Genomic DNA, 12377 nt, shown 5'->3' on the forward strand with positions numbered 1-12377 from the left:
CAGCCCATCAAGTCTCATCTGTGCTTCCTGTATCCTCTTCCTCTGTGGCCTGGCGAGGCCACCCAGAAAAGGGGGAAGTGATCAACATTGGGGGGCCAGAGTCCATGTCAGAAGTAGTCCCTACTCCCCATATTATGGGACCCACAAGGAGACTGTGCTGCCTATCTACTACATCTGAGCAGAGTGTCTAGGTCCTCACCATAAGTGGTCCTTGGTTGGTGTGTCAGTCTCTGTAGCAACTCCATCCTCTACCTGGATTTCTTAAATGTATATTTTTTATTATAATTTATCCACACTACCTTCTCATTTTTATCACCTCCCTATTATCTTCCCATTCCCACCCTCCTTCTCTCTTCTGCCTATTCCCTTCCCCTAAATCTCTGGCAACAGCCTATTAAGTCTCATCAGGATAGCTTGCACCCCTATTCCACTGTGTGCCCACTAGGCTGTCTTTCCAAGGGGCAGTGACCAAATTGTGGGCATCCAAGTGCATGTCTTAGGTTCAGCAGCAGTCCCTCCCCCCCGACACTATGTGGCGAATCTTCAGTCTATCAGCTACATCTGAACAGGGAGTCTTGGTTCTTTGCATGCATTGTCCTTGACTTGTGTATCAGTTTGTGCTGCCCCTCCCCCCACCTTGGCCAGATTCACAGACCTTGATGGTCTCCTGGTAGAGCTCCTGCTCCCTGAGGGAACTTCCACCCACTCACTCTTCCCTAAAACTCTCGGCAGTCTATTAAGTGTCCAGCTTCAAGTCCTAGTATCTGTCCTGATCAATCCCCCACTGGGTGGAACCTCTCAGAGTATGTTGGGCTATGTTGGGATAATTATCCACTTATAAATTAGTATATACCATGTGTGTCTGGGTTACCTTGCTTAGGATGATCATTTCTAGCTCATCCATTTGCCTGCAAATTTCAAGATTTCCTTTTTTTTTTTTTTTTTAAACAGTATTCCATTGTGTAAACATACCACAGTTTATTCATTCTTTGGTTGAGGGGCATCTAGGTTGTTTCCAGAGTTTGGTTATGACAAATAAAACTGCTATGAACATAGTTGAGCAAATATTCTTATTGTATGGTAGATGTCTTTCAGGTATATGTGTAGGAGTGGTATATTTGGGCCTTGAGGTAGAACTATTGCCAATTTTCTGATAAAGTGCCAGATTGATTTCCAAAGTGGTTGTACAGTTTGCACTGCCACCAGCAATGGAGGAGTGTTCCCCTTTCTCCATAAGCTCGCCAGCATGTGCTGTCACAAACTTTTTATTTTAGCCATTCAGATAGGTGTAAGATAGAATCTCAGAATCATTTTGATTTTCATTTTCTGGTCACTAAGGTTGTTAAATATTTCTTTAGGTGTTTCTCAGCCTTTTGATATTCTTCTGTTGAGAATTCTCTGTTTATCTCTGTACCCCATTTTAAAATTGGATTATTTGGTTTGGTGGTGTTTAATTTCTTGAGTTCTTTGTATATTTTAGCTATTAGCTCTTTTTTGAATGTAGGGTTGGTGAAGATCTTTTCCTAATCCCTGGGGTGTCACTTTGTTCTGTTGACAGTGTCCTTTGCCTTACAGAAGCTTTTCAGTTTTGTGAGGTCCCATTTATTAATTGCTTATTTTAGAGCCTTCACTATTGGGGTTGTGTTCAGGAAGTTGTCTCCTGTGCCAATGAGTTCTAGGCTCTTTCCCACTTTTCCTTCTAACAGATTTAGCATGTATGGTTGAGGTCTTTAATCCACTTGGACTTGAGTTTTGTGCAGAGTGATAAATACGGATTTTTTTTTTTTGCAGTGTTTTTGTAAGTGGCCATCCAGTTAGACCAGCACCATTTGTTGAAGATGCTGTCTTTTTCCCATTGAATGATTTTGGCTTCTTTGTCAACTATCAAATGACTAGAGGTCTGTTTTCTGGGTCTGTCTTCAATTCAATTCCATTGAACAACTGGCCTATTTTTATGCTAATACCATGCCATTTTTATTGTTGTTACTATATAATACAACCTGAGATCAGGGATGGATATTCCTCTGGAAGATCTTTTATTGTACATGATTGTTTTTAGCTACTTAGGGATTTTTGGTTTTCCACATGAAGTTGAGAATTGATCGTTTCAGGTCTGAAAAAAGTTGTTTGTGTAGTGTGATAGGGATAGCCTTGAATCTGTAGATTACTTTTGTTAAGATGGCCATTTTTACTATGCTGATTCTCCCAATCCATGAGCATGGGTGATCCTTCCATTTTCTGATATCTTCTTCAATTTCCTTCTTCAGAGACTTGAAGTTATTTTCATATAAGCCTTTGACTTGGTTGGTTAGAGTTATGCCAAGATATTTTATATTATTTGTGGCTATTATGAAGTGTGTGGTTTCCCTAATTTCTTTCTCAGCCTGTTTGTCATTAGTATACAGGAGGGCTACTGATTTTTCGAGTTGATTTTGTACCCAACCACTTTGCTGAAGGTGTTTTATCAGCTGTAGGAGTTCCTTGGTAGAATTTTTGGGCTCACTTATGTGTACTATCATATCATCCTCGAATAGTGAAACTTTAACTTCTTCCTTTCCTATTTGTATCTCATTGGTGTTCTTTACTTGTCTCAGTGCTCTCGCTCGGACTTCAAGTACTATATCAAAGAGAAATGGAGAGAGCAGAGTCGTGTAGTGTCCCTGATTTCAATGGAATTGATTTAAGTTTCTCTCCATTTAGTGTGATCTTGGCTATAGGCTTGCTGTATATTGCCTTTATTACGTTTAGGTATTTGCCTTGTGTCCTTATTTCTTTAAGTCTTTTAACATTAAATGGTGTTGAAATTTGTCAAATGCTTTTTGGCATCTAAAGAGATGATCATGTGTTTTTTTCCCTTCAGTTTGTTTATATGGTTGATTACATTGCTGGATTTCCATATATTAAACCATTCCTTCATGCCTTGGATGAAGCCTATTTGTTCATTGTGAATGATATTTTTTATGTGTTCTTGGATTTGGTTTGCCAGTATTTTATTATTTTTGCCTCAATGTTCATAAGAGAATTTGGCCCGAAATTCTCTTCTTTGTTAAGTTTTTCTGTGGTTTAGGTATCAAGGTAACTGTGGCTTCATAGAATGAGTTTGGTAATGTTTCTTCTAATTCTAGTTTGTGGAATACTTTGCAGAGAATTGGTATTAGCTCTTCTTTGAAGGTCTGGTAGAATTCTGTGCAGACTCCATCTGGCCCTGGGCTTTTTTTAGTTGGGAGACTTTTGATGACTTTCTGTATTTCCATAGGAGATATAGGACTATCTAATTTGGTTACAAGATCTTGATTCAATTTTGGTGAATTGTGGCTGTCAAGAAAATTGTCCATTTCATTTACATTTTCAAATTTATGGTACATAGTCTTTTGAAGTAAGACATAATGATTTTTTAATTTCTTTAGTGTCTGTTGTTATGTCTCTTTTTATTTCTTACTTTCTTTTTTAAAAATTTTATTAATTTATTCATATTACATCTCAGTGGCTATCCCCTCCCTTGTATCCTCCCATTCCTCCCTCCCTCCCTTCCATTTTCCCCTTACTCCCCTCCCCTATGACTGTGACTGAGGGGGACTTCCTCCCCCTGTATATGCTCATAGGGTATCAAGCCTCTTCTTGGTAGCCTGCTATCCTTCCTCTGAGTGCCACCAGGTCTCCCCATTCAGGGGACTTGGCCAAATATGAGGCACCAGAATACATGTGAAAGTCAGACCCCACGCTCCACTCAATTGTGGAGAATGTCCTGTCCATTGGCTAGATCTGGGTAGGGGGATTTCTTACTTTCTTTTCTTTTCTTTTTTCTTTTAGGTTTTTTGAGGCAGGGTTTCTCTTTTTAACAGTCCTGGCTATCCTGGTCTTGCTTTTGTAGACCAGGCTGCCTCAAACTCACAGCGATCCACATGCCTCTGCCTCTTGAGTGCTGGTATTAAAGGCATGCACCATGCCTGGCTCCCTTTTAATTTTTTATTTTGTTGATTTGAATACTCTCACTCTGCCTTGTAGTGAGTTTGGCTAAGGGTTTGTCCATCTTGTTGATTTTTTTCCCAAAGAACCAGCTCTTGGTTTCATTGATTCTTTCAAGTGTTCTCTTTGTTTTTAATTTATTGACTTCAGCCTTGATGATTTACCCTCCCTCCCCCACCCCCGTCTACTCTTCTTTGGTATGCCTGCTGCTTTTTTTTTTTTTTTTTTTTTTTTTTTGTTCAAGAGGTTTCAGGTTTTCTGTTAAATTGCTAGTGTGGGATCTCTCCAATTTCTTTATAATGGCACTTAGTGCTATGAACTTTTCCTCTTAACACTGCTTTCATTGTGTCCCATAAGTTTGGGTATGTTGTGCCTTCATTTTCATTGAATCTAGGAAGTTTTTAGTTTCTCTTTTTGTTTTGTCCCTTACCCAGAGGTCATTGAGTAGGAAGTTGTTCAGTTTCCATGAGTTTGTAGTTTTTTGTTCTTTCTGTTGTTGTTGAATTCCAGCTTTAATCTATGATGGTCTGATAAGATACAAAGGATTATTTCGATTTTGTATATACTGAGGTTTGCTTTGTGATCAAGTATATCATCCATTTTGGAGAAGGTTCCATGAGGTGCTGAGATGAAGGTGTATTCTTTTGTGGTTTGGTGAAATGTTCTGCATATATTAGTTAGGTCCATTTGTTTCATGACATCTATTAGTTTCATTATTTCTCCATTTACTTTCTATCTTGATGATCTGTCTATTGGGGAAAATAGTGTTTTGAAGTCTCTCACTATTAATGTGTAGGTTTTGATGTGTGAATTAAGCTTTGTGTAATGTTTCTTTTAAGAATGTGGGTGTTCCTGCATTTGGGGCATAGATGTTCAGAACTGAGACATGATCTTGATGTATTTTTCTTTGATGCATATGAAATGTTTTCCCTCATAGATTTTGATTAGCTTAGGTTGAAAGTCTATTTTACTAGAAACTAGAATGGCTCCTCCAGCTTGCTTCTTAGGTTCACTTGATTGGAATAGCTTTTTTCAGCCTTTTACTGTGAGGTAATGTCTATCTTTATTGCTGAGGTGTGTTTCTTGTATGCAGCAGAATGATGTGCCCTGTTTCCACATTCATTTTGTTTTCCTGTGTCTTTTTTTTATTGGGGCATTGAGGTCATTGATGTTGAGAGATATTAATGACCAGTAATTAGTGGTTCTTATTTTTAGATTGTGGTGGTGGTAGAGTGTGTTTGTGTTTCCTTTTTTGTGGTTTTGCAGATGTGGGGCTATTTATTTCCTTTGTTTTCCTGGGTAAAGTTAGACTCCTTGGGTTGGAGTTTTCCTCCTACTATCTTCTGTAGGGCTGGATTTGTGGCTAGGTACTATTTAAACTTGAATTTTCCCCCTGAGTTTTCATGGTTATAGTTAACTTCCTTAGGTTGTAGTTTTCCTTCTGGCACTTTCTATAATCCTAGGTTTGTAGATAAATGCTGCTTAAATTTTTTTAATCATAGAATTTCTTATTTCCTCCATCTGTTTTGATTGAAAGGTTTTCTGGGTATAGTAGTCTGTGCTCGCATCTACCATCTCTTAGAGTCTCTAGAACCTTTGCCCAGGCCCTTCTGGCTTTTAGAGTCTTCATGGAAAAGTCAGGTATAATTTTATAGGTCTGCCTTTATATGTTACTTGGTCTCCTTCCTTTTGATATTTTCTTTGTTCTGTATTTTTAGTGTTTTAATCATTATGTAACGAGGGGACTTTCTTTTTTGGTCTAATCAATTTTGTGTTCTGTATGCTTCTTATCCTTTATAAGCATTTAATTGTTTAGGTTAGAAAAATTGTCTTCTATAATTTCGTTGAAAATATTTTCTATACTTTTGACCTGCTCTTCTTTTTCTTTTATCCCTATTATTCTTAGGTTTAGTCTTTATTGTGTTCTAGATTTCCTGGATGTCTTCTGTCAAGACATTTTTAGATTCAGAATTTTCATTGACCAGTATATTTATTAATCTTTAACCATATTTTTAATGCCTGAGATTCTCTGTTCTATCCCTTGTATTCTGTTGGTGAAGTTCCTGTTCACATTCCTAAAATTTTCATTTACAGAATTCCCTAGGCTTGTGTTTTCTTCATTGTTTTTCTTTTTGTTTTCATGTGTCATGAAGCTTTATTTGTTTCCCTCACTTGTTTTTTCTTGGCTTTCTTCAAAGGATTTATTCACTTCCTCAAATTGTTTATTTGAGCTTTTGGGGCATTCTTTGAGGGATTTATTTATTGCCTCCAGTTGTTTGTTTGTGTTTCCACGATTTTCTTTAAGGGATTTATTCATCTCTTTTTAAAGGGCTCCTATCATTTCCATCCAGTTGGTTGTAATGTCTTTTTTCTCATGTTTTGGATATGTTGGAATACTCACCCTGTTGTAATAGGGTAGCTGGGCTCTTATGGAGACATATTGCTCTGGCTGATATAGATTGTGTTCTTATGCTGGTGTCTAGGCATTGGTTTGGGGTAATTATAGGTCTAGCTCTTGATTTCTGACTTTGTCTTTGCTGGGTGTATATTTGTTTCTTGTTTCCTTTTTTCTGTCTGTATTTCCAGAGATTGTGTTACCTGTCTCTTGCCTGTTTTACTGGCCTGCTCAGCTGGTGTGTTCGTGGTGAATGCTTGCTGGTGTTGGAGACTAAGGGAAAAGGAGGCCTGGGGGAGATGGTCTATTGCTGCATTAGGGGCAACCTTGAGTATTGGGCCTGGGAGAACAGAGAGAATGAACAAAGTCCGTGGGCACCAACCTGAGTATCTGGCAGGCTTGGGATGTGGTTGGTCAGAGAGTGTCTGCGAATCAGGAATGAGGGATTAGAAAATCTCTCTGTCTGTCTCTGTCTCTGTGTCTGTGTCTGTGTCTGTTTCTCTCTCTCTCTCTCTCTCTCTCTCTCTCTCTCTCTCTCTCTCTCTCTCTCTCTCTCTTTCTCTCTCTGTACAGGAGAGTCTGTGGGATCCACAGGAGGCATGGATAGTAATAAGAAAGGCTAGGGGAAATCCTAAGAATTGGGTGTGGGGAAGAGTGAGTGTTTTAGTGTTCTAGCAAGAGTTGCTTGTGATTGAGCAGGAGGTATCTACACAAGTTGAGGCCTGGGACACAGTGACAATGTAGGGAGGTAAGACCAAGGGCTAACCATTTTTTTTTTAAAGGATTAGGCTGATACCAATGAATTTGGCTATTGTGAGCCAGTGCTTCTAATGCTTATGTCCCTAAAAGCTAGTGGATCAACAGAAGCACTGATAGAAAAGGTGCTATATGTTTGCATGTAGAGATTAGTTTTATTTCTTCAAAGCTGAAATATAGTTATTTATCTCATAAGGACTATACAGAATGATAGTCCTATAGATTCTACTACCTTGTGATATTATTGCCATCTTAGGTTGTGTCATTATAAGTTCGTGTTCACACAAAGAATTTCCCAAAGATCACATGTGTTCCCAGAACACATCCCTGGTGTTAAACAACTGTGGTGGTTTGAAGAAAAATGGCATCTATAGGTTTATATATTTTGCATGCTTGGTCCCCAGTTAATGATCTGTCAGGGAAGAATTAGAAAGTGTGGTCTTATTGGAGTAGACATGACCTTATTAGGGGAGGTGTGTCACTGGGAGTAGGCTTTGAGGTTTCAAAGCCCACACCAGGCTTAGGGCTTCTTTTGTTCTGCTTGGAGATCAGGATGTAGCTCCTGCTTATTTTGTAGCACTACATCTGCCTATAGGCATGGTGCCTGCCATGATGATAGTGGACTAAGCCTCTGTGAGCTAGACCCCAAGTAAATGCTTCCCTACTACCTTTATAACAGACTCTTCAATGCATTAGTCACAGATGATAAAATTTATATTTCTTTATATATATTCCATCTTTTTTTGTTTTACAAAGGACATGAAGAATTTAAATGAAGAGTTTTGGGAAAATAATATTTCCATCTGTAAGAAGGCTTGAGATTTATTGAACAGGTCCAAAATTCATAGAACAAAACAAAACAACAATAACAACAACACACAGACACATTTAATTTGGGAATAAATAGCTGTTCAGAAGTGGGTAGTAAGGAGTGCAACTTTAAAGCCTGGTTTCTGGTAAATAACAATGTTTTCAAAGAATATTAAAAAATTAAAAGGTGCACTGTCTTTCTTAACCACTGTTCTATTGCTGTGAAGAGACACCATGACCAAAGCAACTCTTATGAAAGGAGCTGGAAGCAGGTAGAGCTTTGTGAGGTCAAGGCCAGCCTGGTCAAATAACTGCATAGGATGCTCCATACCAGCTAAGTCTACATAGTGAAAGAGACCTTGTCTCAAGAACAAGCAACATCAACAGCAGCAGCAGCAGCAGCAGCAACAACAACAGTAATAAAAAGAGGACTCTTCCATTGTTGGTCAAGGCTGCCCAAGAGACTCACAAAACATTAAAGGCTATTGATATTGCTTTTGCTTGCCCCCTCTCCCCCAGAGACGGAAGAAATGTTCCTATTGCTGAAGACACAAAGCACTCACACTTTGGACATTAGGACGCAGAGGACCCTCCCTGAGGACTGGCTTTCATGATACCAGAAGGTGTCATGCAAGCTTTCAAAGCAGAATAGCCTTACTCAGCTGCAATGCCTGTGAACTACAGCTTCGACCAGCATGGCACGGTAGCACTAAGGGTACAATAGTGGCAGATATACCTTGACAGTCACCAACAGCTCACTAATTGGACTTAAGGCCTGATCGACAAGAGGAAAACCACGTCTGCTACTGGAAACCTAGCTAACTACCTGGGGGTTTGAGAAGTCATGAGGAAAGCCTAGAACTGCTACTTTACCAAACCCGTGGAATCTCTAACTTTATTCTAAAAATTTATTTTTAATTATTTTTTTTTAAAGTAAGAGCAAATGCTATTTTGTGCTAAGTCAAGATTTTTGGCACCATGAAGGTTTTCTGGCTATAATTCTTGTGAATGAAAGTAAAATTTTGTAACATGACTTTTTCCTTACCATTTGGGGATATTCTCAACAATCTGTATGGATTGTACCTAGTGGGTTATAAAAACAAAAGAGAGACACGTTAATGTGGGAGGGAATAAAGAAGGGACGGCGGGGCTAGCACCATGAAGAGTTAGGAGGAGAAATGGGGTAGACACGATCAAAATACATTATATAGATGTTAAAAAATTTAAATAATAAAAATGTTATACTGTTTTTAAAAGCTGAAAACAAAACCCACAAACCTCCTCCCCTTCTCAGTAGAACTCTATGGGTAGGCTTCATATTCCAACCCACAACCCACAATCCACCATAACCTCAGAGCAGGCGCTCCCCTTCTGCACTCTTTGGCTATGGAATACAAGGGGACGAGAACCCCTGGCTCTAGGCTAACTCTATTTAGCAAGGCAGTTAAACGTACAGATTTCGCAACAGATGCTCCCCTATGTCACAGTAGGAAACATTCCTTTCCTAAAGAACCTTCTGATTGGTTGCCCCGGAGTTCTGCAGCTTACCCCGTGGCAGGAGGTCCTGGCCTTCTGCAGTGCTACAGCAAGGGGCTTGCCGCCCTCACAGGGAAGAGGGCCAGTGAGCTCACAGTGCTGTTAGGAGAGAGAGCACTAATGGGGTCCCGGGCCAGGAGAATGCTCTGGGAGTGGAGCTAGGGAGCTGACAAGGGTGGGGCTTGCCGCTAAAGAGGCTTGAAGGTTGTCCAGAGCCTGAGTCTGAAGCTAAGGTGAGCATGGTTCTGGGGCTTTGGGGTTCTCTTGAGGTGAGGGTGAGGGTGGGAGATCAGTTGGAAAAAAAATGAATATTTACAGTCCCCAGATTGTAGTATTTTGCACAGTAGAAAATGCAATAAAAAATTGGGCTGCGTTCCAATGTGATAGAAAATAGAATAATGTCTAGATAGTTCAGTTTTTTTATTTTGTGCACTCTTATATGTCCTACCTAGGCAGGTAGCCTCCCATTGATCTAGGTATATTAGCACCCCACGCATGAGCAGTGCTTATAGCGGAAATAGTAGCTTCTACGCTGCTATCTCAGGAGTTTCACACCTTCATACAGGTTTTCCACAGTGTTTCTGTATATAGGCCTGGTTTTGCCTAAGTCTGCAGTGAGTGAGCATTGAAAACAGTGAAAATAATTCGGAAATAAAACTCTGCAGTATAGCAATCAAGTGGGGGATGAGACCGCTTCATACTTTAAAAACAAACAAACAAACAAACAAACAAACCAATATCAGTGATGTTTAGTGATCAGAAAGGTTTTAATGGGCTGATTCCTAAAATGATCCTATATTAATTATAAAACTCTAGTCTGAGTGCTTTCATTTCTCTCCTTCTAAAACTTTATTTATTTACTTTACATTCTGATCATAGCCCCCTTCCTCCTCTCCTCCCGGTCCCATCTTCCCCCCATCCCAACTTACTCTTCAGAAAAGGGGACCCCCCCCACTACTAACCAACCCCAGCACCTCAAGTCGCATCAGGACTGAGCATGTCCTCTTCCCCTGTGGTCTAGCGAGGCAGCCCCACCAGGGTAAAGTGATAGAAAAGCAGGCCACCGAGTCCGTGTCAGAGACAGTCCCCATCTCCTTACTGTGGTACCCACACGAAGCCTGAGCTGCCCATTGGCTACGTCTGTGTAGAGGGCCTAGGTCCAGGCATGCATGGTCCTTGTTTGGTGCTTCAGGCTCAGCAAGCCCCTCTGGGCCCTGGTTAGGTGGCTCTGCTGTTGTTCTTATGAAGCTCCTGTCCCCTCCAGGTCCTTCTATCCTTGCCCTCACTTTCCCATAAGACTCCCTACACTTTGCCCAACGTTTGGCTATCTCAGCATCTGTTTCACGATGGCGCTAGGTAGAGCCTCTCAGGAAAGCTAGCCTCCTGTTAGCAAAGAAGAGTTGTTAATAGTGTCAAAGGCTGGCTCTCCTCCCTGGGCTGCGCCTCAGGTTGGCCCAAGCATTGCTTGGACATTTCCTCAATCTCTGCTCTCTTTAGGAAGTCGAATGATATTTTTTTGTTTTGTTTAATTGTTTATTATGTGTATAGTACTCTGCCTGCATGTACACCTGCAGGCCAGAAGAGGACACCAGATCACATCATAGACGATTATGAGCCACCATGTGGTTACTGGGAATTGAATTCAGGACTTCTGCAAGAGCAGCCAAGTGTTCTTAACATCTGAGCCATCTCTCCAGTCCGAGATTTTTTTTGTCTTTTGTTTTTTTTTTTTCTTCCTCACTTAAAATAATACAGTTTTGGAGTTTTGGGATGCACAATATTTAGTTTGCAGAGATTATCAGTGCTTTTAGTACCTAATCTTTACTATCCCACAATATAGATGTTGTTAGTTAATCTCTCTTGTGGGTTCGTAAGCCAAAGCTCAGAGAATGTGATTTGCCAAGGACCCACAGCTATTGATGGCAGAGCCCAGACTTGCTTTTAATACACTTAATCATTAACCATGGTTTCCCTCTTAGCTTCAGCTCAATGTAGTTGCCCAAAAATGGTTTCAGAATGATTGCATTTTAAGTCTACAGAAGAGACAAAGTCCATGTCCATGACTAGATAAGAACCAGCATTTGATAACAGTCCACTTGATAAGTGGCAATTATGAGAATGCAACCTTTGAAGAATTATTTTTCCCTATGTGTTTGAAGGGGGCCAGCTGTTCTGTTTTCTTCACCAGTTCACCTCATCCCTCTTTAGAATGACTATAGGGAAACAAGCACTTATATTTATACAGAAGGAATATGTGCTCTATCGGCTATGCCACAGGCACATCCCAAGGCAGCAGATCTTTAGAGACAGTGAACTTTTACATAATAAGTTTGTTTAGGCTTTACAACCATATAAGTTTTAGACACAAGGACTCAACTTGGCTATTGTATCTTTGTTTGGATATGGATACTTTTCGAAGAGAGACTTATTTAGATTAACCATAAATGAATCTATATAACATGGTGTTGGTGTTTAGAGTCAGGTCCCCTTGGATGTGTCATAACATTGTAGAGAAACAGAAAAAAGTTGCTAAAGGGATTGGGGACATGGTTTCTTAGACCAAACAGCCTACTCTGTCACTAAGTAACTGGGCCCTGTGAGAATTACATCACCCCCTCCTGGGAGTGTATGCTATTGGCTAATTATCTCACTGGGCTCCATCTTGTGCATATCCAACATCTGTCAATATTTTGTTCTTTGGGTATCAGGATTCCATCATATGAGCCTGTTGGAGACAGACCATGGTCAACTCATCACTGACAACTCTAGACAATATGGAAATGAGCAGTCTATGGCTGGATTCATGGGAATAAAAGCCAATGGATTTGACTTATTGTCTTCTGCTCATATACCAGACTGAGTAATTTCTAGATCGCTTTTATTGGGAAGGGAAAGTATGTGTTAATGGCCATTA

The sequence above is a fragment of the Acomys russatus genome, chromosome 26, assembly GCF_903995435.1.
Source record: "Acomys russatus chromosome 26, mAcoRus1.1, whole genome shotgun sequence".
Classification (NCBI taxonomy): domain Eukaryota; kingdom Metazoa; phylum Chordata; class Mammalia; order Rodentia; family Muridae; genus Acomys; species Acomys russatus.